The sequence below is a fragment of the Sinohyriopsis cumingii genome, chromosome 2 (genome assembly GCF_028554795.1).
Source record: "Sinohyriopsis cumingii isolate HCF-2022 chromosome 2, ASM2855479v2, whole genome shotgun sequence".
NCBI classification, from domain to species: domain Eukaryota; kingdom Metazoa; phylum Mollusca; class Bivalvia; order Unionida; family Unionidae; genus Sinohyriopsis; species Sinohyriopsis cumingii.
The window spans coordinates 112,254,559-112,279,156 of NC_142962.1; positions in this window are offsets into that span (position 1 = coordinate 112,254,559).

The window sequence follows — 24,598 nt, forward strand, 5'->3', positions numbered from 1 at the left end:
GTCACCCACATGATTCACTGTTAAACCAATATGCACCCACATGACTCAAACCTGTCACCCACATGATTCATTGTTAAACTAATATGCACCCACATGACTCAAACCTGTCACCAACATGATTCATTGTTAAACCAATATGCAACCACATGACTCAAACATGTCACCCACATGATTCATTGTTAAACCAATATGCACCCACATGACTCAAACATGTCACCAACATGACTCATTGTTAAACCAATATGCACCCACATGACTCAAACCTGTCACCAACATGATTCATTGTTAAACCAATATGCACCCACATGACTCAAACCTGTCACCCACATGATTCATTGTTAGACCAATATGCAACCCACATGACTCAAACCTGTCACCTACATGACTCATTGTTAAACCAATATGCACCCACATGACTCAAACCTGTCACCAACATGATTCATTGTTAAACCAATATGCACCCACATGACTCAAACCTGTCACCCACATGATTCATTGTTAAACCAATATGCACCCACATGACTCAAACCTGTCACCAACATGATTCATTGTTAAACCAATATGCACCCACATGACTCAAACATGTCACCAACATGACTCATTGTTAAACCAATATGCACCCACATGACTCAAACCTGTCACCAACATGATTCATTGTTAAACCAATATGCACCCACATGACTCAAACCTGTCACCCACATGATTCATTGTTAAACCAATATGCACCCACATGACTCAAACCTGTCACTCACATGATTCAATGTTAAACCAATATGCCATCCACATGACTCAAACCTGTCACCAACATCATTCATTGTTAAACCAATATGCACCCACATGACTCAAACCTGTCACCAACATGATTCATTGTTAGACCAATATGCAACCCACATGACTCAAACCTGTCACCTACATGACTCATTGTTAAACCAATATGCACCCACATGACTCAAACCTGTCACCAACATGATTCATTGTTAAACCAATATGCACCCACATGACTCAAACCTGTCACCCACATGATTCATTGTTAAACCAATATGCACCCACATGACTCAAACATGTCACCAACATGACTCATTGTTAAACCAATATGCACCCACATGACTCAAACCTGTCACCAACATGATTCATTGTTAAACCAATATGCACCCACATGACTCAAACCTGTCACCCACATGATTCATTGTTAGACCAATATGCAACCCACATGACTCAAACCTGTCACCTACATGACTCATTGTTAAACCAATATGCACCCACATGACTCAAACCTGTCACCAACATGATTCATTGTTAAACCAATATGCACCCACATGACTCAAACCTGTCACCCACATGATTCATTGTTAAACCAATATGCACCCACATGACTCAAACCTGTCACTCACATGATTCAATGTTAAACCAATATGCCATCCACATGACTCAAACCTGTCACCAACATCATTCATTGTTAAACCAATATGCACCCACATGACTCAAACCTGTCACCCACATGATTCATTGTTAAACCAATATGCACCCACATGACTCAAACCTGTCACTCACATGATTCAATGTTAAACCAATATGCCACCCACATGACTCAAACCTGTCACCCACATGATTCACTGTTAAACCAATATGCACCCACATGACTCAAACCTGTCACCCACATGATTCATTGTTAAACCAATATGCACCCACATGACTCAAACCTGTCACCAACATGATTCATTGTTAAACCAATATGCACCCACATGACTCAAACATGTCACCCACATGATTCATTGTTAAACCAATATGCACCCACATGACTCAAACATGTCACCAACATGACTCATTGTTAAACCAATATGCACCCACATGACTCAAACCTGTCACCAACATGATTCATTGTTAAACCAATATGCACCCACATGACTCAAACCTGTCACCCACATGATTCATTGTTAGACCAATATGCAACCCACATGACTCAAACCTGTCACCTACATGACTCATTGTTAAACCAATATGCACCCACATGACTCAAACCTGTCACCAACATGATTCATTGTTAAACCAATATGCACCCACATGACTCAAACCTGTCACCCACATGATTCATTGTTAAACCAATATGCACCCACATGACTCAAACATGTCACCAACATGACTCATTGTTAAACCAATATGCACCCACATGACTCAAACCTGTCACCAACATGATTCATTGTTAAACCAATATGCACCCACATGACTCAAACCTGTCACCCACATGATTCATTGTTAGACCAATATGCAACCCACATGACTCAAACCTGTCACCTACATGACTCATTGTTAAACCAATATGCACCCACATGACTCAAACCTGTCACCAACATGATTCATTGTTAAACCAATATGCACCCACATGACTCAAACCTGTCACCCACATGATTCATTGTTAAACCAATATGCACCCACATGACTCAAACCTGTCACCAACATGATTCATTGTTAAACCAATATACACCCACATGACTCAAACATGTCACCAACATGACTCATTGTTAAACCAATATGCACCCACATGACTCAAACCTGTCACCAACATGATTCATTGTTAAACCAATATGCACCCACATGACTCAAACCTGTCACCCACATGATTCATTGTTAAACCAATATGCACCCACATGACTCAAACATGTCACCCACATGATTCATTGTTAAACCAATATGCACCCACATGACTCAAACCTGTCACCCACATGATTCATTGTCAAACCAATATGCACCCACATGACTCAAACATGTCACCAACATGACTCATTGTTAAACCAATATGCACCCACATCACTCAAACCTGTCACCAACATGATTCATTGTTAAACCAATATGCACCCACATCACTCAAACCTGTCACCAACATGATTCATTGTTAAACCAATATGCACCCACATGACTCAAACATGTCACCAACATGACTCATTGTTAAACCAATATGCACTCACATGACTCAAACCTGTCACCCACATGATTCATTGTTAAAACAATATGCACCCACATGACTCAAACCTGCCACCCACATGACTCATTGTTAAACCAATATGCACCCACATGACTCAAACCTGTCACCCACATGAATCATTGTTAAACCAATATGCCACCCACATGAATCAAACCTGCCACCAACATGACACATTGTTAAAGCAATCTGACACCCACATGACGCATTGTTAAAAATAATCAGCCACCAACTTGGCTCATTTTTGAAACTAATCTACCACCAACATGACTCATCGTTAAAACTAATCTGGCACCAACATGACTCGTTGTTAAAACTTATCTGACACCAACATGACTCATTGTTAAAACCAATCTGCTACCCACATGATCCATTGTTAAAACTAATATGCCACCAACATGATTCATTGTTAAAACCAATCTGTTACCCACATGACCCATTGTTAAAACCAATCTGCCACCAACATAACTCGTTGTTAAAACTAATCTTCCACCAACATGACTGATTGTTAAAACTAATCTGCCACCAACATGACTCGTTGTTAAAGCCAGTCTGCCACCAATATGACTCATTGTTAAAATCAATCTGCCACAGTATAACTCATTGTTCAAACCAATGTGCCACCAACATGACTCATTGTTAAAAATAATGTCACCAACATGATTCATTGTCAAAACCAATCTGCCACCAACATGGCTCATTGTTAAAATTGATCTGCTACCAACATAACTCGTTGTCAAATCCAATCTGCCACCAACATGACTCACTGTTAAAATTGATCTGCCACCAACATAACTCATTGTTCAAACCAATCTGCCACCAACACGGCTCATTGTTAAAATTGATCTGCCACCAACATAACTCGTTGTTAAAACCAATCTGCCACCAACGAGACTCATTGTTAAAACCAGTCTGCAACCAACATGACTCATTGTTAAAACCAATCTGCCACCAACGAGACTCATTGTTAAAACCAGTCTGCAACCAACATGACTCATTGTTAAAACAAATCTGCCACCAACATGACTCATTGATAAAACTATTCTGCCACCAACATAACTCGTTGTTAAAACCAATCTGCAACCAACGTGACTTATTTTAAAAATTAATCTGCCATCAACATAACTAGTTGTTAAAACTAATCTGGCACCAACATGATTCATTGTTAAAACCAATCAGCCACCAACATGGCTCATTGTTAAAACCAATCTGCCACCAACATAACTCGTTGTTAAAGTTAATCCGGGACCAACATGACTCATTATTAAAACTAATCTGTCAGCAACATGACTAATTGTTAAAAGTAATCTGCCATTAAAATGACCCATTGTTAAAACTAATCTGCTATCCACATGACTCATTTTTAAAACTAATCTGCCACCAACATGACCCATTGTTAAAACTTATCTGCCACCAACATGAGTCATTATCAAAACCTAGCTGCCACCAACACAACTCATTGTCAAAACTAATATGCCACTAACATGGCTCATTGTTAAACCAATCCGCCACCAACATGACTCATTGTCAAAACCAATCTGCCACCAACATGACTCATTGTTAAAATTAATCTGCCACCAATATAACTCGTTGGTAAAATTAATCTGGCACAAACATGACTCATTGTTAAAACAAATCTGCCACCAACATGACCCATTGTTAAAACCAATCTGCCACCAACATGACTCATTGTTAAAACCAATCTGCCACCAACGTGACTCATTTTTATAACCAATCTGGCACCACCATGACTCATTCTTAAAACCAATCTGCCACCAACATGACTCATTGTTAATATTAAATCTGCCACCAACATAACTCGTTGTTAAAACTAATCTGGCACCAACATGACCCATTGTTTAAACCAGTCTGCCACCAATATAACTCATTGTTAAAATTAATCTGCCACCAACATAACTCGTTGTTAAAATTAATCTGGCACCAACATGATTCATTGTTAAAACTAATCTGCCACCAACATGACTCATTGTTAAAACTAATCTGCCACCAACATGACTCATTGTTAAAACCAATCTGCCAAATATGACTCATCGTTAAAATTAATCTGCCACCAGTATAACTCATTGTTCAAACCAATCTGCCACCAACATGACTCATTGTTAAAAATAATATGTCAGGAACATGACTCATTGTTAAAACCAATCTGTCACTAACGTGACTCATTGTTAAAACCAATCTGCCACCAGCATGACTCATTGTTAAAAGTAATCTGCCACCAACGTGTCTCATTGTTAAAACCAATCTGGCACCAACATGATTCATTGTTAAAACCAATCTGCCACCAACATGACACATTGTTAAAACTAATCTGCCACCAACGTGACTCATTGTTAAAACCAATCTGCCACCAACATGATTCATTGTCAAAATTAATCCGCCACCACCATAACTCGTTGTTAAAACTAATCTGCCACCAACATAACTCGTGTTTAAAACTAATCTGGCACCAACATGACTCATTGTTATATCCAATCTGCCACCAATATAACTCGTTGTTAAAACTAATCTGGCACCAACGCTGTTTAAACCCTATATTTTTTTAAAATGTCAGCATCGTCATTCTAATCATTATTTAATTCCCAATCTTTGCATTGTATTTATAGATGTGCCAATACTTGCATTTTATTTATAGATATGCCAATACTTGTATTTTATTTATAGATATGCCAATGCTTGTATTTTATTTATAGATGTGCCAATACTTGCATTTTATTTATAGATATGCCAATACTTGCATTTTATTTATAGATATGCCAGTACTTGTATTTTATTTATAGATATGCCAATGCTTGTATTTTATTTATAGATGTGCCAATACTTGCATTTTATTTATAGATATGCCAATACTTGCATTTTATTTATAGATGTGCCAATACTTGCATTTTATTTATAGATATGCCAATACTTGTATTTTATTTATAGATGTGCCAGTACTTACATTTTCTTTATAGATATGCCAATACTTGTATTTTATTTACAGATATGCCAATACTTGTATTTTATTTATAGATATGCCAATACTTGTATTTTATTTATAGATATGCCAATACTTGCATTTTATTTATAGATGTGCCAATACTTGCATTTTATTTATAGATATGCCAATACTTGCATTTTATTTATAGATATGCCAATCTTCTCGTTTTATTTTTATGTAAATCCCAGTCAAATGAGCATTCTCATTTTCTCTCAAACCTCTTGTTGCAAACTTACTTTTCCTTTAATTTCTACTATTTCCCGTGTTCTATGACGTGGAATACATGGACAAACGAAAAAGATTTCATTGATTTTAAACGCAATATACTCTCAGATTATAATGTATTAATTTAACCTTACTACACCTGTTTATAAAATAATCCCCTGCCCACGGGAATATATTCATTTGTATCACAGTAGTATTAATATCCTGTCAAATTTTACAACGCTTTGATAATTTGCAATAATTTCAATAATTAGTTTTTGTCCTTTATTGATGTAGTATCGTATTAATATGTTTATATAATGATCAGCATTTATAAGGGTCTTGATATAATGATCAGCATTTATAAGGGTCTTGATATAATGATCAGCATTTACATTGGTCTTCTCTGTGTACTGTACATTACTACAAGATCTCTCATGCACATATCAACTTCAGTGCTTCTGAACGAGATTTCACTACGGCGGCTTTTCTGAGGGTGGGATTCGGGGTGGTGATTTTATGACAGATGAGTCGGATGACAACTGGTTTCTTTTTATTTAAAGATTATGATTAAGAAGTGGCGGGATTCTAACCGCCACAATTTCCCGAATTAAATGTCCTTGTAAATTCGAAAATAATCTTCCAATACAGGCTCTTTCTTCAGTCTTATCAGTTCTGAATGTTCTGTTCAACAAGTGTTGCTATGTCTTTAACTACTAATACGAATCCTGGAAGCCAAAAAGTTCGAAGTTTCATTTAAATTGCTTATCTTTTTTGGTAATATATAATTACTTTTCCCATAAAGTTTTGTTTTTAATTTATTAGCATTTCTAATAATTCATTTGCAAATGTTTGTTCACTGAACGAGGCAATATCGTTTTACCGTTGGGGATGTTGACTTTCGATAATATGTTTATCACGGTTATGAATAGATCATCAACACATTCATTTCAATTTATTGATTATATTACACAACAAATAGGACGTTCAATCGTAATCCGTACCGTCGTTAGGAAATCTACACACGTTTTATCTTAAAGTTAATATATTAATTATGTATCATTATATTAATATATTAAAGCATATGAAAGGTGTACGCCTTCAGATCTATAACAGCTAACTTCTTCAATGATGGAATAGCTAGGGTTGTATGACACAGGCAAACTATGACACATGTAAACTATTTAATGTGTCACATTAACTTTGTAACTGTAAGGACGTGTACGCATACGCAACGCTAGGAAGTCTCAATCATTAAATCGTTTTATGTTTACAAAACTAGGAATATTATTGCTTAAGAAACGAATATAAAGCGTCGTTCAAATGACATAATTAGATTTGTTATTACCGAAAACATTTCTGAATATTTCACTTTGATCAATATTGAATGAGGTAAATACCCGCAAGCTGCTATTTAGGTACGACCATTTTTGGTTATGTTATGTCTTTATTGCGTTATATTGTATTTACATGACGTCAGAAATCGTAAATGGATATTTGCAGCATAACAAATATTTATTGTCCCTTTATCCCGTTTTTATATGAACTGAATTTCACAAAAATAATCTGGAAATCCGCTCAGAAATAATTCCCTTAATTTTAAATGAAAATTAGAACTAAAAAATGGAGACTGCTGCCCTGCAAAGTATGTATAGTGTATACGTAGAACAGATAGCATAGTTTTATATTCTGAGTTAAAATCCATTATAAATAGCATACACTGAAGTCGCCCCAACATACATAAATTATATATATATATATATATATATATATATATATATATATATATATATATATATATATATATTGAAATTAACTAGTTGAAACACAAAACATGTGAAGGTTTCATTCCTGTAGACTGAGCCACGTAAACCTTTGCAGACATATCGGATTTCGTGTTTTATTTATTTGTCTCGTCAATATTTTGTATTTGCCTTTCAAAAGGACTCATTAGGAGTCGAAAACGATTAGGCTAATTAGGCACTAGTTTTGCAATGTTCGTTGTCAGATTATTGCATATATATATATATATATATATATATATATATATATATATATATATATATATATATATATGACGCTTTTAATGATTTTTTTTCTAAAGTATACTTTGTTCTGGAATTGATTTAGATTTATATATATTATGTTTTTAAATGATCTGTAGCTGATTTAGATTTATACACAGTATGTTTTGAAGTGTTCTGTAACTGATTTAGATTTATACTGAAGTGTTATGTAACTGATTTAGATTTATATACAATATGTTTTGAAGTGTTCTGTAACTGATTTAGATTTATAAACAATATGTTTTGAAGTGTTCCTTAACTGATCTAGGTTTATATGCGGTATGTTTTGAAGTGTTCTGTAACTGATTTAGATTTATAAACAATATGTTTTGAAGTGTTCTGTAACTGATTTAGATTTATAAACAGTATGTTTTGAAGTGATCAGTAAATGATTTAGATTTATATACGGTATATTTTGAAGAATTATGTCACTGATTTAGATTTATACACATTCTGTTTTGAAGTGTTTTGTAACTGATTTAGATTTATATACATTCTGTTTTGAAGTGTTCTGTAACTGAATTAGATTTATATACAGTAAGTTTTAAAGTGTTCCGTAACTGATTTAGATTGATCTACGTTATGTTTTGAAGTGTTCTGTAACTGATTTAGATTTGTATACAGTATGTTTTGAAGTGTTCTGTAATTGATTTAGATTTATCTACAGTATGTTTTGAAGTGTTCTGTAACTGATTTAGATTTATCTACAGTATGTTTTGAATTTTTTATGTAACTGTTTAGATTTAAATACATTATGTTATGAAGTTTTCTGTAACTGATTTAGAGTTATTAACAATATGTTTTGAAGTGTTCTGTAACTGATTTAGATTTATCTTCAGTATGTTTTCAGTTGTTCTGTAATTGATTCAGATTGTTATTACTGTGACAAATGCTCACTATAAATAATTTATCTGGAATGGAAAGTTATTCTCGTGAAAAGAAAAAGTGATTATCCTTGTAAAGAGATAGAATATAAATAATCAAATTAACGCACAGTCTCATGCTAATGAAACTCGCTTCTAAAGCAGTGTCATTGGGTTGTGCTCTGTGACTTTCCACAAGTGGCGTAGCAACTGCCCAAGCAACCGCTGCAACTGTGCGGAGTTGGGATGAGAGGCGTTGGCTGTCCCAGTATGGGGTCACATATTTCAGATAAGAATTTGTTTTTATTGATGATTTTTGCACATTTCTTCTCAATTTTAAATGTCTTTAGATAGATTAATAACTCGGAATAGGGATCGAGAAAAGTGAAGTGGAAAAATAGATATTTCTTTCCGTTATTATTATTATTATTATATATATATATATATATATATATATATATATATATATATATATATATATATATATATATATATATATATATATATATAATCAAGGAGATATAAAAAAAACTTTTGCACTGCTAGTCTGGACGAAAGTTGTTAAAAAGGAGTGTTCTCCACAACGATAATTTATTGAGACAATATCAAGAGAAAAAACAGTTCCCGCTCTACATTACAGGAAATTGGAATACAGACGCAAACATAGTCTGTTATATAGACTCCTACATTTTCCGAGGATACAATACACAGCAAAGTCAGAAAATATCATATGGAGCTTCCTCATTAGCTTGTTAATAATCAATACACAAATTTGCAAGGCATTGGTTTGATGAACACATATACGGACGACCGGACAAGCAGGCCAATGTGAACGCATTGTAACACTTGACATTACCATGATAACAAGGACCAAGGTTTTGTCTGTCTATAGCTCTTTTCTGTATTGGACCGTATTTTCATCAATCGCATTATACGATTCGTTTCTTCCTGTTAGCTGATTTGCAAGTTCACAAAAGATGTAGGAGTAACCAATCAATACAAGTGCACCTAATATCTCATTTAAAAGAAAAACACAGTAGTCGAAAAGCAATGATGTAAAATAGCTTCTGAAGCATGAATGATAAGAGGGAGAAAGTGAGACACAACCAGATCTAGTAAAGAACTAATGCCGCTAAATACTGATTTTCTCAATATTTAGTACCATACAAGATATGGATATAGACACACACACACACACACACACACACACACACACACATATATATATATATATATATATATATATATATATATATATATATATATATATATATATAATAATAATAATAATAATAATAATAATAATGAGGACTTTGTATAGCGCCTAATCTTTAGCAGCTCTAAGCGCTTTACAACATTAGACATCACCTATAAGATAAAAAAAAACATATAATGATATGATTACAAAAACAAACACCATGAAATTAGAAAACATAAAAAAAACAGGCTGAGAATATTTAAGGTAGGAAACATTATTAGGTCTTTAAGTTTGTACTAGCAGTCGAAATAAGTGAGTTTTGAGAGCATTTTTGAATGGGATCACTGTGTCTTTGTATCTAAGTTCAGTGGGCAATTCATTCCACGTTGCTGGGCGCTGGTATGCAAAAGAACGCTGTCCATATGACTTTGTTTTCATAGTAGGATTACACGATTGTCAGAAGAGGAGCGTAAGTATCTTGCTGGTATTTACATATGGGTGAGGTCTGATAGTTGTGTTGGACTAGAGTCTGACAGTGAAACATAGCACAGAGAACACATTTGTGTTGGAAATGGATGGCCAGTATAGGGTACAGAGCAGCGGGGAGGTGTGCTTTGATCGTTTTACTCTAAGTATGATCCGAGCAGCTGTGTTTTGAACTTTTTGAAGTTTCTGGAGCAGATATTGAGATGAACCAGACATAATTGAGTTACAATAGTCCAGCCTTGAAAGTACTAATGAACACACAAGTGTTTTAGTGGCATCAACTGAAAGACATTTGCGAATTGAGCTGATGCGTATCAGCTCAAGATATGCAGTCTTGCATATGTTCATGACATGTTGGTGCAATGTGAGAGTACTGTCCAGAGTAACACCTATGTTTCGTACTGACTGTGTGAATTTAATGTTGGTGTTGCTGATATTTATTGTTTGAGGTAAAGGATGTGAATGAGAAAGTCTTTGTGTTGTGATCAGAATAGCCTCAGTTTAATCATCATTCATCTGCAGCTTGTTACATATCATCCATGATTTCAAATCAGAAATGCACCTCTATACACCTTGGATGGTAGCATCAACTTCAGTTGGGTGGCTAGATTTGTATATTTGGGTGTCATCAGCGTACCATTGGGGAGACACTGGATGATGATCTATGACACTTTAGAGTAGTTTCCGAATCTTTTGGAGTATGGAAATTGGACAGGTGGCAACCGGATTATTCTTGGAGATTTCAACTTTCACTTTGACCGTCCCGAAAACCCAAACACATGAAAACTCATAGATTCCATTAATGATTTCAACCTTAGCAGTGAATGGGGTCACCCGAGGCAATATCATTTTATATAAGGAAAAACAGGGGTTTGTACCCTGGGGCAATATGAGATTTTAACATGGTTGGGTTACTCAAGGGTAATATGGAAATTTATCAAAAGGAATGTATAGCGATAGTGTATCGGGACTATCTAGGGAACAGAGGTTACGTCACTGAAGAAACAATGGTAACAATATTACAAGGGTCTGATTTCAATCGGTTAGAACAGTGTTTCAAGGGGTTGACCTGAATACGTACTACTCTAGGGACAAATAAAGGCAAAGACATAAAGACGTGGAAAAAGACACTATGAGAGACATGGACTAGAGACACAAACAGAGATATTTAGGTGCACCCTACGGCCTCATCCTGGTATTTTTTTTTTTTGTTTGTTTGTTGTAAAATCACTGCTCCTACGCATATTTGTCCGCTTTTATCTGTCGACATGTGTATGTACGTTTATACAGACTTTTTTTATTGACCTCGACGCAGTTATTCCGTCAGTCCGCCCTTCCTGCTGCTGTGGGGGCCACATCTTCCAACTGGAAGTCAAATTAAATCTAATATCACCGAGCTAGCTAAACGCGGCGTTCCCTTGTATTGTATACATCGCATATGTTTTTCATGTAGAGTACGTTCATTGGCTGCGACAGTGAGAACCAACCAGTTTTATGTGCAATCGCCCGCGTTTGTTATTGTTTGTGAGTGTCAAAGCAAGGGGCGACAACTCTTCTGGTCTTAAAGTGATATATTGGTTGTTGTGGTTGTTGTAGTGAGTGAGCGGAGGATTATAAAAATATGAGCGATGGTCTATAATAAAATAACTATTAAAGCTATAACAATGAGAGATTCTGCACTGACTATGGAATCTCGCACAGCTAAATTAGGTCCACAACGACTAGAGGCAATTAATAAATATCTCCCTGTCCATGATTGCGTCAAACCGCAATTACAAGCAAGAAAGGGAGGGGTTTGCAGAAGATAGAGCAGAATTATTTAAACCAATTACACAATCCACTGATAAGCTCTTGCTTCCAATAAGAGAAAAAGCTAGATCCACAATAAGAATCGCGCGACAAACTAATATAGCTGGTGTTGCTGAACCGGAGATACAAAGCAAAATACAACAAGTAGCTGAGGTTACTGGCCAAACTAGCGAGGAGGAGGAAGATTGGATATCAGAAACAAAAAGCCATCGAGCAAGAGTCCAGATGGTCGGTTACTCTTGAAGGCATTGTCGCTATCAAGAATCCGGAACAAGTAATTAAAATTGTTGCATTTAGTTTTAACGAACAAAAAATATATAGGAAAACTTAGTATACTAGAAGTGTAAAATGTCGTGATGATTGGCGGAAATATATGTATCGCGTCTTTAGGGATGTTTACACCGCAGGGGCTAACAATGACGGATTTATTAATTTTAATTTGGAAGTAAATAAATATAATCAACGAATAAACGAACCAAGACAAGAAAAAGTAGAAACAATAAAGCAGCGACTTAAAAAGGCAAGTAATGAAAGGAAAAGATCAGGTGTAAAACTCGGTCTGTATCAAGAAAGGAAACAGTAGAAGCAGAAAGAAACCTCTAAGCTTTGAGACCAGAATCGCCAGATTGGTTTGATAATCTTACTTTTGATCCTAGTCATGCTACTACCAGGGGGTGTGGTCTTGTTAAGCCATCCCCCATTAACTTCCTTGCTGACGTTAATCAACTAGAGATATTAAATACTGTGCGACGGACTGGTAATAATTCCCCTGAAATTATCAATGAAGCAGCTGAAATCATTTACCGGTGGTGCCATGGATATTAATGTTTATCGGTCACTTATGGGTGAAATTGCAGACGATTATTACAATGACTGATCACAATTAGATCCCAACATGAAGAATAACAATGATAGTACACAATACTCAAGGTCGACATCACTCTGATCAGAGCGATACATTCCCTATTGCCTGTATACAAACCTATATACGGAGATGGACTGGGATATGTTGATCCATATTTATTTTGAAGGATGGCCCCAAAAGAGATACCGATGGCACAACAAGTAGGAATGAAAGCTATTGATAGTGTTTGTGATACAGTTATTAGTACTGTGGGCGATGTTGCCAGTAAAGCATTTTCTGCGATCAAGGGACGACTAGCACAATTTATACGCAGATTAACACCACATTCAGTTACACTTCCAAGCACTCAAGTGAAGCCCGTAAGTAAAGTAATACATCAAGCTGCAAGTCAATGACTGTCAGCGTTAGTTGGTGCACCCTTACCACTGTGAGAATCAGAGAGAGAAAAAAATATACTCGCAAGTCTAGTAGCGTTAAGTGGACTGACCCGCAGTGGATTAATCCACTGTGGTCTTCGCGTTAGTCGATAATGAATTAATAATAAAAATGTTCAAGCGTGTGTCTGATCCTGCATTTGATGTGGATGCCCCAGTCATTAAAGATGAATCGATACGTGATTATCAATAGTATTGGTATGAGGCACGTGTACCTGACGCAGGAGGAAGAAATGACTGCATGTGCAGGATACAAGAAGATATTTCTTACCCACTGAAGTATCCACTGAAGTCGAAGGTGAAATTCTGAAAGTCACCGATCCATCTGCTTCATATGATGGTAATGTTAGACTTGGTTTTGTTAATAATGGCATCATGGCGTTGTTTGACAGCGTCACATACACGAGTGACAGAAGAAACATTAATCATGCCTGATCAACGCCGACGTTCCTACGACGATATTGGGCCTAGCAAGATATTCTGATGGTTATTCAAGGTCAGCCATTCCATCAGTGATGTTTGCAAATAACACCAACGATCATCGCGACAGTACCCGTCGCTGCATTGTCTACGTTACAGAGCACGTACCCAGCATTCAGCTTAGGATTTTGTACACGACGAGATGACCGTAGACAATTTCCATGCGCAACTCCACTGTCAAAAAAGGATATTTAGGAGCCAAACTTATAGTTGTACTTGCAAGAAAAGGTACATACAACGGTGCAATATGGCACCCTTCTGGTGATGCTGGTAAAGTAATACTGACAAAGCTTTCGTTGTGGATACCAACAATTTTACCGTCACTGACCGAAGAGAAACGATTATTATCATTTATGGATCAAGGTGGTAAGTCAATTTTGTCATGGCTGACGATGAACACAGATAGTGCCCAAAGTATAACTAATGGTTTATTTACATGGAAAATATCATCACATCAAGGTGTCTCTGGCCCGCGACATACATTTATTGCTTTCCAAAATGCTGTCTGAGTACGAGCACAAAAACGCAGTCCAATGATATTTGACCCACATGGTGTTAATAAAGTTTCATTAAGGATAAACGGGAGTCAAAAAACTTCCGAGGACATGTTATTGAATTTTGATGCCTATTATCGGCTGATGACATTCATGGGACGTGATCAAGATATGGATTCTGGTCTACAAATATCACAGCTGGATTTTACAAAATTATATCCGATTTGTTACTTCTCGTCAAAACACAAGGATTTATTTAGGCAATCAGTTGTTAATGTACACCTTCTAGCTCATGTAGCGCGAGACGCTACTGCTATCTCTGAGTACAAAGCCTTTGCCATTATACTGTCCGATAAAACATCGTTGCTTGAAGCGGTGGGTGGACGAATGAAAGTGGTTGATTGCCCAGTGGAAAATATGTAGGTGTTCATTAATTAAAAAGTCAGATTAAAAAACGACAACCAGCAACATGAAAATATTCTGGAATAAAAATCACGCTGAAACGCGTTACATGGCCCAAATAAACTATCACTGACCGAACGTCAACTGAGGCACTTTAATGACGCCAAATGATCATCGATTGGTGTATGACTCAATCTTACTGTGGGTGCCATTACGGACACAGCCAAGATGGGGGGGGGGGTATATTTTCACATTTCCACTTATATCAACAATAATAGGGTTCATAGCTGCTAGAGCCCATACTGTTGAAAAGCTGCTGTACTTGGTGCAGTTAGAACTGCTGCTCGAATAGTGTTAAAGAAAGCTATAAGACACGAATTAAAAAGATTCTATAAAAAGGCGGGGTCTAAGATTTCCCGGAATTCCAACTTCGTGGTACGGTCGGGGTCTAAGATTGCAAGGAACGTTAAACTCGAAAAAGTAAAGTTTCTTATTTCCAATTTGTATTTAATCGCAGTTATTCGTGGATTAAACATTAACACTTACCTGACCAAATCATGTGAAAACTGACATCGTTAATTTCGGCTCACAGTCTGCTCCGGGCACTCACTTGGTTGCCTATGGTGTTAATCCATGTGGTATTGTTTATTTTAATTTGTATGGGCTTGCCCCTCCGTTAGGACTTTTAAACTATAACAGTAGGTATATAAAGTATCTGGCTACCCATTGTGAATTCATCAACATCTAAAACGAGTAGAATTTCCAAACTGTTGGATATCCAAATGCACATGGAGCATGCTCGTCGCTTGCTGCATTAGCTGGTCATGGAGGCAATATAAGAAAGAATTGAAGAATAGTAGGAGAAGAAAAGAAGGTGAGAAGAAAGAAATTATACTCCCTCATCTGACGATTAGGCCTCTGTGTGAGGTGAAACCAGCAGAGGGAACGCCGCCAGTACCACTACAACATCAGCCATAGGCACTACCAGCACCGAGACCCCATATGCCCCATTTGGAAAACTACGACGAGGAATTTGAAAGGCAGCGGAAAGAGAGGGAGCCTCAGCGTCCATAGCAAGTAAGGAGGCCACAGCAGCATCCGCAAGCAGGAATATTAATAAGAAAGAGATACTTCAGAATGCACAAACTGAAGAGTGGGGTTCTGAAGCCAATCAAAATGCCACCGCACTCCCAACCGTACGCATTAATTGGGGGCAAGACTGATATAGACGTTGTGTGGGTTGGTGTGTGTGTCTGTGTGTGTGTGTGTCTTTTTTCCTTTAACAAACCCATTATCCCTACACTCATGGGTGTTTGTTTTATGTGAAAGTGGAGTAGTGTAACCATAAAAATTAACTCACTTGACTGGTATGACTATAGGTAATGGTGTGTTTTAAAAACAACACATTTACTTCTCCACTCAGTGTTCATAGAATATATAGTGAGTTTTGTTGGTATTAGTGTGTTGATTTGTAAAGAATTATTTTAGGTTAGCACTAATATCATGTATGATGGGTAGTTAGTGTGAGGGGATGTTTTCTTTTTTTGAAGTATATAAAGTGAAGTATTCATCATTCGAGCCATTCGACATTGAATAAACCAAAATAGCAACAAACATCATCGACAAAATGCAGAAATTGCAGGAGGTGGTGGATACTATTGGAATGGTGGAAGAGATATTGGTCACGATGGGGAATGGCTGTCATAGTACCCACCGAGTAAAGATGAAGATTACTAATTTACGGAAGGCAAAGGAAAGATTAAGAGAAATGATAAAAGAGGAAAAAAGTGAAAGGAGAGCAAAGAGGAAAGATGAGGGCTTATAACGAAACACTGATGAAAGAAGAAGAAAAAGAAAAGAGGAAAAAGAGGAGAAGATGGAGAAGGAGGAGGAAGACAAATATGAGAAGAAGAAAAATAAGACAGATATTGTGGAGAAGATAAGATGTGGTGGAAAAGAAGAGATGAGAGACAGTAGGAAAAGAAGAAGAAACCCAAAGGCCCTTTCTAGGGCCAATCACATGCTTTGAAAATATATTTTCCTCTCTTGCCATATTAACGTATTTGTTTGTTTGGCTATGTCTCTAGTCTATGTCTTTAACCACGTTTATATGTCTTTGTCCATAGAGTAGCACATATTCAGGTCAACCCCTTGCAATACTGTTGCCATTGTTTTCCCAGTGTCCAGTACCGTGATGTCACCCCTGTTTGATTACTCCAGTGCCGTAGATAGGCCCAATACATTATCGCTATATATTCCCTGTGTCAAATTCCCATATTGCCCTAGAGTAACCCACCCATGTCAAAATCCCGTATTGCACCAGGGTACAAGTGTTTTTCTTTACAGCAAATGATATTGCCCTATGGTACCCCCATTTACTACTAATATTACAACTAATTTAATGTGCATTCTACTAACGCGGTTCCATCAATGCACGATAAAGCGCGCATACTTCCTCATAGCTATAAATATTATAGTTAATTTTAACTCTAGTTATTAGTGGAGATGACACATTGCCTGAAGACATCAAGAGAAACGGAATTATATTACGTTTTTCATTACAGGAAGCCTCTACTAACCAAATCTAGAGACTACGGTAGGCATGCTGCTTTCTCGTGTTAAATATTTCATTATGTTTTTTCCAGTTACATTAAGGACTGTCGAACCGGTCAAAAAAGTCGGCATCATATAAGTAAACCACTGGTCAATTGTGTAAACATATATTTCGACAAAGTCATGTACAGGACTTGGGGATATGTATAGTTGTGAAGTTTCGACAGGCATATAGCCATCGAACTGCGAAGGGCACAAAAGGAAGTCGATGAATTGTAGTAGGCAAATGAATTGTACTAGGCAAGTGAAGTGTACTAAGCAAATGAATGAAGGAAAGAATAAATGCATTTTATTGATATTGTCTTTTTCTCTTTATGATATCAGTGAAAATGTGGTATTCTGAATCTAGCCATTCCATAATCACGCACTATGTTTTCTAATACATCCAGATAAATACATTAATAACACAGCTTGGCCTAAATTAATGCAATATTTACGAAAGAATCCCATTATTGCCCAAAATTGTCATCGCTATAAAATGAAGCACGAGCATCGTATCGCAATCGATATGTCAGGACTTTACGGAATCAAATTGAATTTCTTCAACAGATTAGTCTTTAGAACGTAAATATCTTACATTTAATGCTGAGATGCGGGTTCACTTCTGAAGCAAATTTGAACTTCAAAAGGAAATCAAGCGCGGAAAAATGAAGGGAATGAAACTGTTTTTCACTTTTGACTATGTTTCTCATCCTTTACATAGGGTAGGAGAGTTATTTAATGGAGAAAACAGATTAACACAAATATAAATGGGAACATAACTAATGGTGATAATGAACATGCATATTAATGCAAAGTCTGGGAAGAACTCAGGTCAATCAAAGAGTAGGACAAGGCGAAAGAGTTAGACAAGGCGAAAGTATTTCTCCTGCAAAACTGCCTGCCACATTATTTTCCTTATCTTCCTTGATGTAGCTATTTTAGAACTCAATGAAAGCAACTACTCCACAAACACGTCTATACCAGACCAAACGTAACAACACGTCTATACCAGACCAAATGTAACAACACGTCTATACCAGACCAAATGTAACAACACGTCTATACCGGACCAAACGTTTAAAGAATTATTGAGTTCTGAGACAATTGTCCTTCTAAGAAGACTTGCTGAAGTGGTTGATGTTATTGTATCACAATTTGATTAATTTCTCATTATCTTTACTGAATTTTGTTCTTGTTTCATTTTGCAGGAAGAACAAACTGCGATAGGTGTATCATTGTAAAGTAATGCGTTCACTACAGATTAATTTGTGTTCCATTTATCGTAACGTATATCCAGTCTTTCTACTTTTATCAACATCCATGCATCTGTGTTTCAATTTGTCATTATTCCATTAGACAATTGACTGTTAAGTTGCAATTCCTATGAAAAACGTTATATCGTCCATGACTGATGTACACGCATGCAAAGTGAGATATCGTCCATGACCGATCTACACGCATGCAAAGTGAGACTTCGTCCATGACCGATGTACACGCATGTATATTGCAACCTGAGTGCAATAACGAATTTGTCATTTTCATTGTTTTATGGCATATAGTGTCTGGAACTTTGCATGTGTCAAGTTAATGACCGTTTTCATTAGGGAATTTATAATTTTTTTACTTTTTATTGACTTTATGGCATAACACTTTTTAAGGAAAGATTGTAATGACGATGAGCTTACTTGTAATTATTTTGGATTATTTTATTTATACTTCTGCATTCTAAAGTGATTTGACGTGTGGCCTTGGCAAATTAACAGTCTAGTTAAGATAACAGGCGCTGCACCCAAATTTCGGTTATCACTTAGTTTTAATTAGCAATCATCAATCATCCATTCCTGATTTCTTCAACCTTTGCAAACATGTGTATGATTGTTTTGAGAGGTACAATTGCAACTTAAACTCTGATATTATTAAATTCAGTTAATAGTTTTTCCTGCAAATGTGCACCATTTGTAGTTTAGTGAAACAGTATTGCAGTGCATTTGTAAGGCCACACATTTCCTAAGCGAAAAAAAGAAGAAATTAGTTCCAAAAGTGAGATGGCTACTGTGGCGGTAAAACTGGTATCGCCACATCGAGGATACTGTTGCAATATTTCATTATGTAATTTATGACTCAAAGGTGTATTTAACCGGTCTAAAGGAATCAGTATCAATATTATTGATTATCATTATTGATAATTTGCGATAAAGATCATTCTTCCATTTCTAAATAATCTGCAACTGAAATGAAAATGATATAAATGTGTCAAAAGAAAATGGAGGAAATCATGTTTTAAGTTATTTCCTGCACTGGCAGATGCCAGTCTATTTAGTTCATTGTAGCAAAGACTTCGAAATCTCGATGTTTGGGGTATTGTGGAACGCATTGACGTATCAAAATAAATCCATAACATTGTCTAAATCTTTTACACAATTCAACCATGGCAATAATTTACCAAAAATAAATAAAATATTAATTTAGACGGGCATACAGTTTTAAATGGTTTTGAATGGGGAAAGTATTTTCCAAAAACACTATGTATGTTATACGATGATGTATACTACAAGACAGATAAACCAATTAGGAATATGTCCCACATCACCAACAGCTTTCTAGTTTAATTGCCCAATAGTTAATGCAAGATGGAGAGTGAGTTAAAAGGACACAGCAAAGTATCAAATGGTTGCATTCTTGACGTGCTGACCTTACATTTAATATAGAAAATGAAGGATAGATCACATTATTACAAGATAAGTAAATTAAGAAGACGTGTAACGTGTTTTGAAAATGTCGTAATAAATTTGGAGCATGCTCATTTGTTTATAGCAATTCGTTTTAAGGAATTCTTAGACCTTTGCGATTAGTTGTTTGTGTATGGGAAGTCGGTGGTGGGTAAATATTCCTCAGACGGAACTATTTGGTCATTTACTAGGAGTAAACGACACGGAGTGAAATGTTAATGAGTTTCCATGATGTCTTGGTTTACCTTTGGTGAATTCAGGTCAGAGCCGCAAGAGTGTCCCAGTCGTTCCATAGTCCCTATTAAAACAGAGTTCCGTACATTGATCGTGTGACTCCAGGTGCAGTATTTATGAAGGGAGACCGGTATATTAGACAATAAAATAAATGAAAAGTAACTATTCCGTCGTCTGCAGACGCTGTTTATTGTTGCCAGAGCGGTAAATGTGACGCAATTTTACAGGCAAAATGTGGATTCAAACCATGATTTGACTGGCCTAAGGTTCCGTAGTAAAAATAGTTCCCTGTATTAGGGGGAGTTGTATAGTGATATAGAAATGCTGACGGTACGCTACGGAAAGGTAATGAAGAGAAACCATGCAGATGTGCGGTTGATAGACAATTGGGAAGCTGTGAGATCTGTAGTCGTGTACTAATTAGAGTAAAATTATTTATAGAATGGACACGCTGGACATTCTAGTTTACAACAGTAGTTGTATAGAGGTCTTTGGAATTAAATGGAAACTTATGACTTCTAGCGGAATCGTGCCAGGGTTTGGCACAATTGGTCAAAGTAAAACCCCTGGATTGTTACAATCTTAATTTAACACCACATAAAGGACAACGACATCAATGGTGTTGCTATCACATGTTGAAGTTCTTTTCTTTCAGGCAGAATTATACACAGTTGCGCTACAGTATTGTTTATAATTGTCTTTATATTTAAAACCTCACATGCACTTGTTGTTTTTTCTTCTTCATCTAAGCCCGAAAAACAACTCATTACACACATTCTCTGGACTTTTGCTAGAACGGAAAACTGTAATGAGTCTAACGATTTATATCAAAATCTTCAAACGTCCGAATGCTAAAATAGCTGAGTTCAGTATAAACCCGGATCATGGCTTGTATTGACGCTAAAATAGCTGAGCTTAGTATAAAGCCCGGATCATGGCTTGCATTGACGCTAAAATAGCTCAGTATAACCCCGTAATGTAATCATGTCTTGTATTCACCGAGTTTTACCACTTTGTGGAGGTTTAGAACAGAATAATACATAGCAAGTCTTTTATTAATGAAAGTAAATCTCAGGCCACACACAGGTGTCGAATGGAAATACCACAACCGCTAGTTCAATATGGTGACGTCTCTAAGCTATAGTTCTTCACATCACGTCATTGCCCAACGTTTATCATCATCAGAAAAATACGAATTATTTGGACGAAAATATAAACATTTTGGTACATAAATATAGCATCTGGGTTAATAAATATAACATTTTAAGACAGAATACAAAAACTGTCCTGGAGTATTCAAAGGTTGCAAAAGAGATCCAATAGTACATCATTATGAAATATAAACAATTTCCGATTCTACGATTAGCACAAAGTTTATGTTAATTTATCAATAATAAAGTGACCAATGTTTCAAGATTTTGGAGACTTGTGTGATTACTGGTTTCAAATATCATTTATAAGTTTGCAACAGAGGCTTTGCGGTAATAAAACAATTTCAACAACTTAAATTTTGTTTGTGCCTATAAAAAGAAAATGAATAAATAATGGTATTTGTTCCCAAAGTCATTTTTACAATGAGTATAATATATTTCCTCAAACAATGTATTGTCCCAATGATTGGTTTCAATAGGGTGTTTGTGACTAAGTCGTAAATTTTATCAATGGCAGTTGCAGATTACTTTTACAAAATTAAGTAGGTAGTAAGTAGTTTTCCAGATTCAACTATTGTTTTAGAAAATGGTAAAAGTTGCCCTTAGATGATACAGTTATCATTGATTGTCATTCCTGTTTGTATGGGTCATTTTGTAATGGGGGGTAGGTCTTTGCTCCGGACAGTTTTCAGAGTGTTCCTTACGTTATTCATCCATTAGAAGTACTCGCGTTAGTATGGGTCTCGTAAAATAATGTTCGGTAATGGAGTCTGGATATTTTACCCTATTTACCATCGATGTAGATAGAGATCATCCGAATTCCCGTCATTCTGATAATTATATCCATAGGTTTTCTTTCAAGTTCGGAATAAAAACTATAAATAAAACTACTTTTCAGTGTGTCAACATGTAAAGATAAATACGAAAATACAACATATAAAAGAAGTCGACGAAGTCAATATTACGCCATTTCCGATGTGTCTATGCCAATTGTCAAATAAATTGGACCTTCATGACAAGTGTACGGAGATGCCATACAGACCGTTGATTAACGCCTATGTGAAATTATTTTCTTTCCCTTCAACATCAAAGAAAAATCTATAAATTACTTTCTTCCACCGGATCACTATCCTGAAAATATAAACTGAGAATGTCAAAAGTATTTACCAACGTGATTTTTTTTTAACCATAAAATTAATGCACAGCATGGTCGTCTTCTTAGGCCATAGATAATGGACTTTCTTTTCAACACATTTCAAAACAATGTTCTATAAATAAACGATGCCACCTATGAATGACTCGTTCGTATTTGATAGGTGGAACATGTAGATGTGGGCACGATAGCTACAATAAACCACATCTGATGTGTGATTGTAAGAACAATAACTACCAGGACAACATTTAAAGTATGGTTGTGATCACTAGAACTATCAGAGACCACATTAACGTGTGGCACGAGAACCACTAAAAACCACATCTACTGTGCGGTTGTAAGCATAAAAACTACCAGAAACCACATTTAACCTGTGGTTGTAAGCACAATACTACCAGAAACCGTATCTATCGGAAAAGGAACTTTGAATAATATCATGTAAACATTCTTTATTTTAGACTGAAATCTCATGTAATTTGACTGAGGCTCCCTCCTTGTAATTGGACTGAATTTCCTTGTAATTTGACTGAGGTTCATTGTAACTGGATTGCAAACATTCTATATTTGGACTGCGTTTCTTTATAATTGACTGAAAAAATTGTTTATATTTGACCGCTTTTCCTTGTAGTTGTGTTGAGTTCCCTTGTAACTGAAATAGAAAATTCTTTTCTTTTTTTTTTTGTTCTGTGTTTCCTTGTAATTGGACTGTGTTTCCATCTGCGTGTGTGATTTATATTTTTAACGTAGCTTTAACATCTTTTTCCATATGTTTACGATGTCTGCAGTGTGGCAGTTATATTGATGTCTAGCACTGGGCATCATGCCACAGACATGTAGCATGATGTCCCACCCATTCACATCATCCTGATTCAAAACTGACCCTGTCCTAAAGCTACCCTCTTGATGCTGGGCGCCAAGGGAGGCAGCTACTAGTACCATTTGTATAAGTCTTTGGTATGACTCGGGCAGGGTTCGTACCCGCGACCTCCGGCATCCGAAGCGGACGCTCTAACCGAGTTTCCTTGTAACTCAAATGATAAAATTCTTTATTTTGTACTGAGCTTCCTTGTCTTTGGAATGAGGTTTATAGTAATTGGACTGAGTTTCCATTTAATTGGATTACAAACATTCTGTATTTCGGGACTGCGTTTCTTTGTAATTGGACTTCAAACATTATTCTGGACCAAGTTTTATTGTAAATGGACTGCACGCATTCTTTATTTTGGACTTAGTTTCCGTGTAATTGGACTGAGGTTCCTTGTAATTGGACTACACATAATATTTGGACAGAATTTTAATGTAATTGGACAGCAAAGTATCCACGACATAGTTGATTAGAAAGGTTTCGCGAATTTCATTATATCAATACAAACAATTGTGTGTCCAGCAGACACACACACACACACACACACACACACACACACACACACACACAAAACACACTCACATGCATATAAATA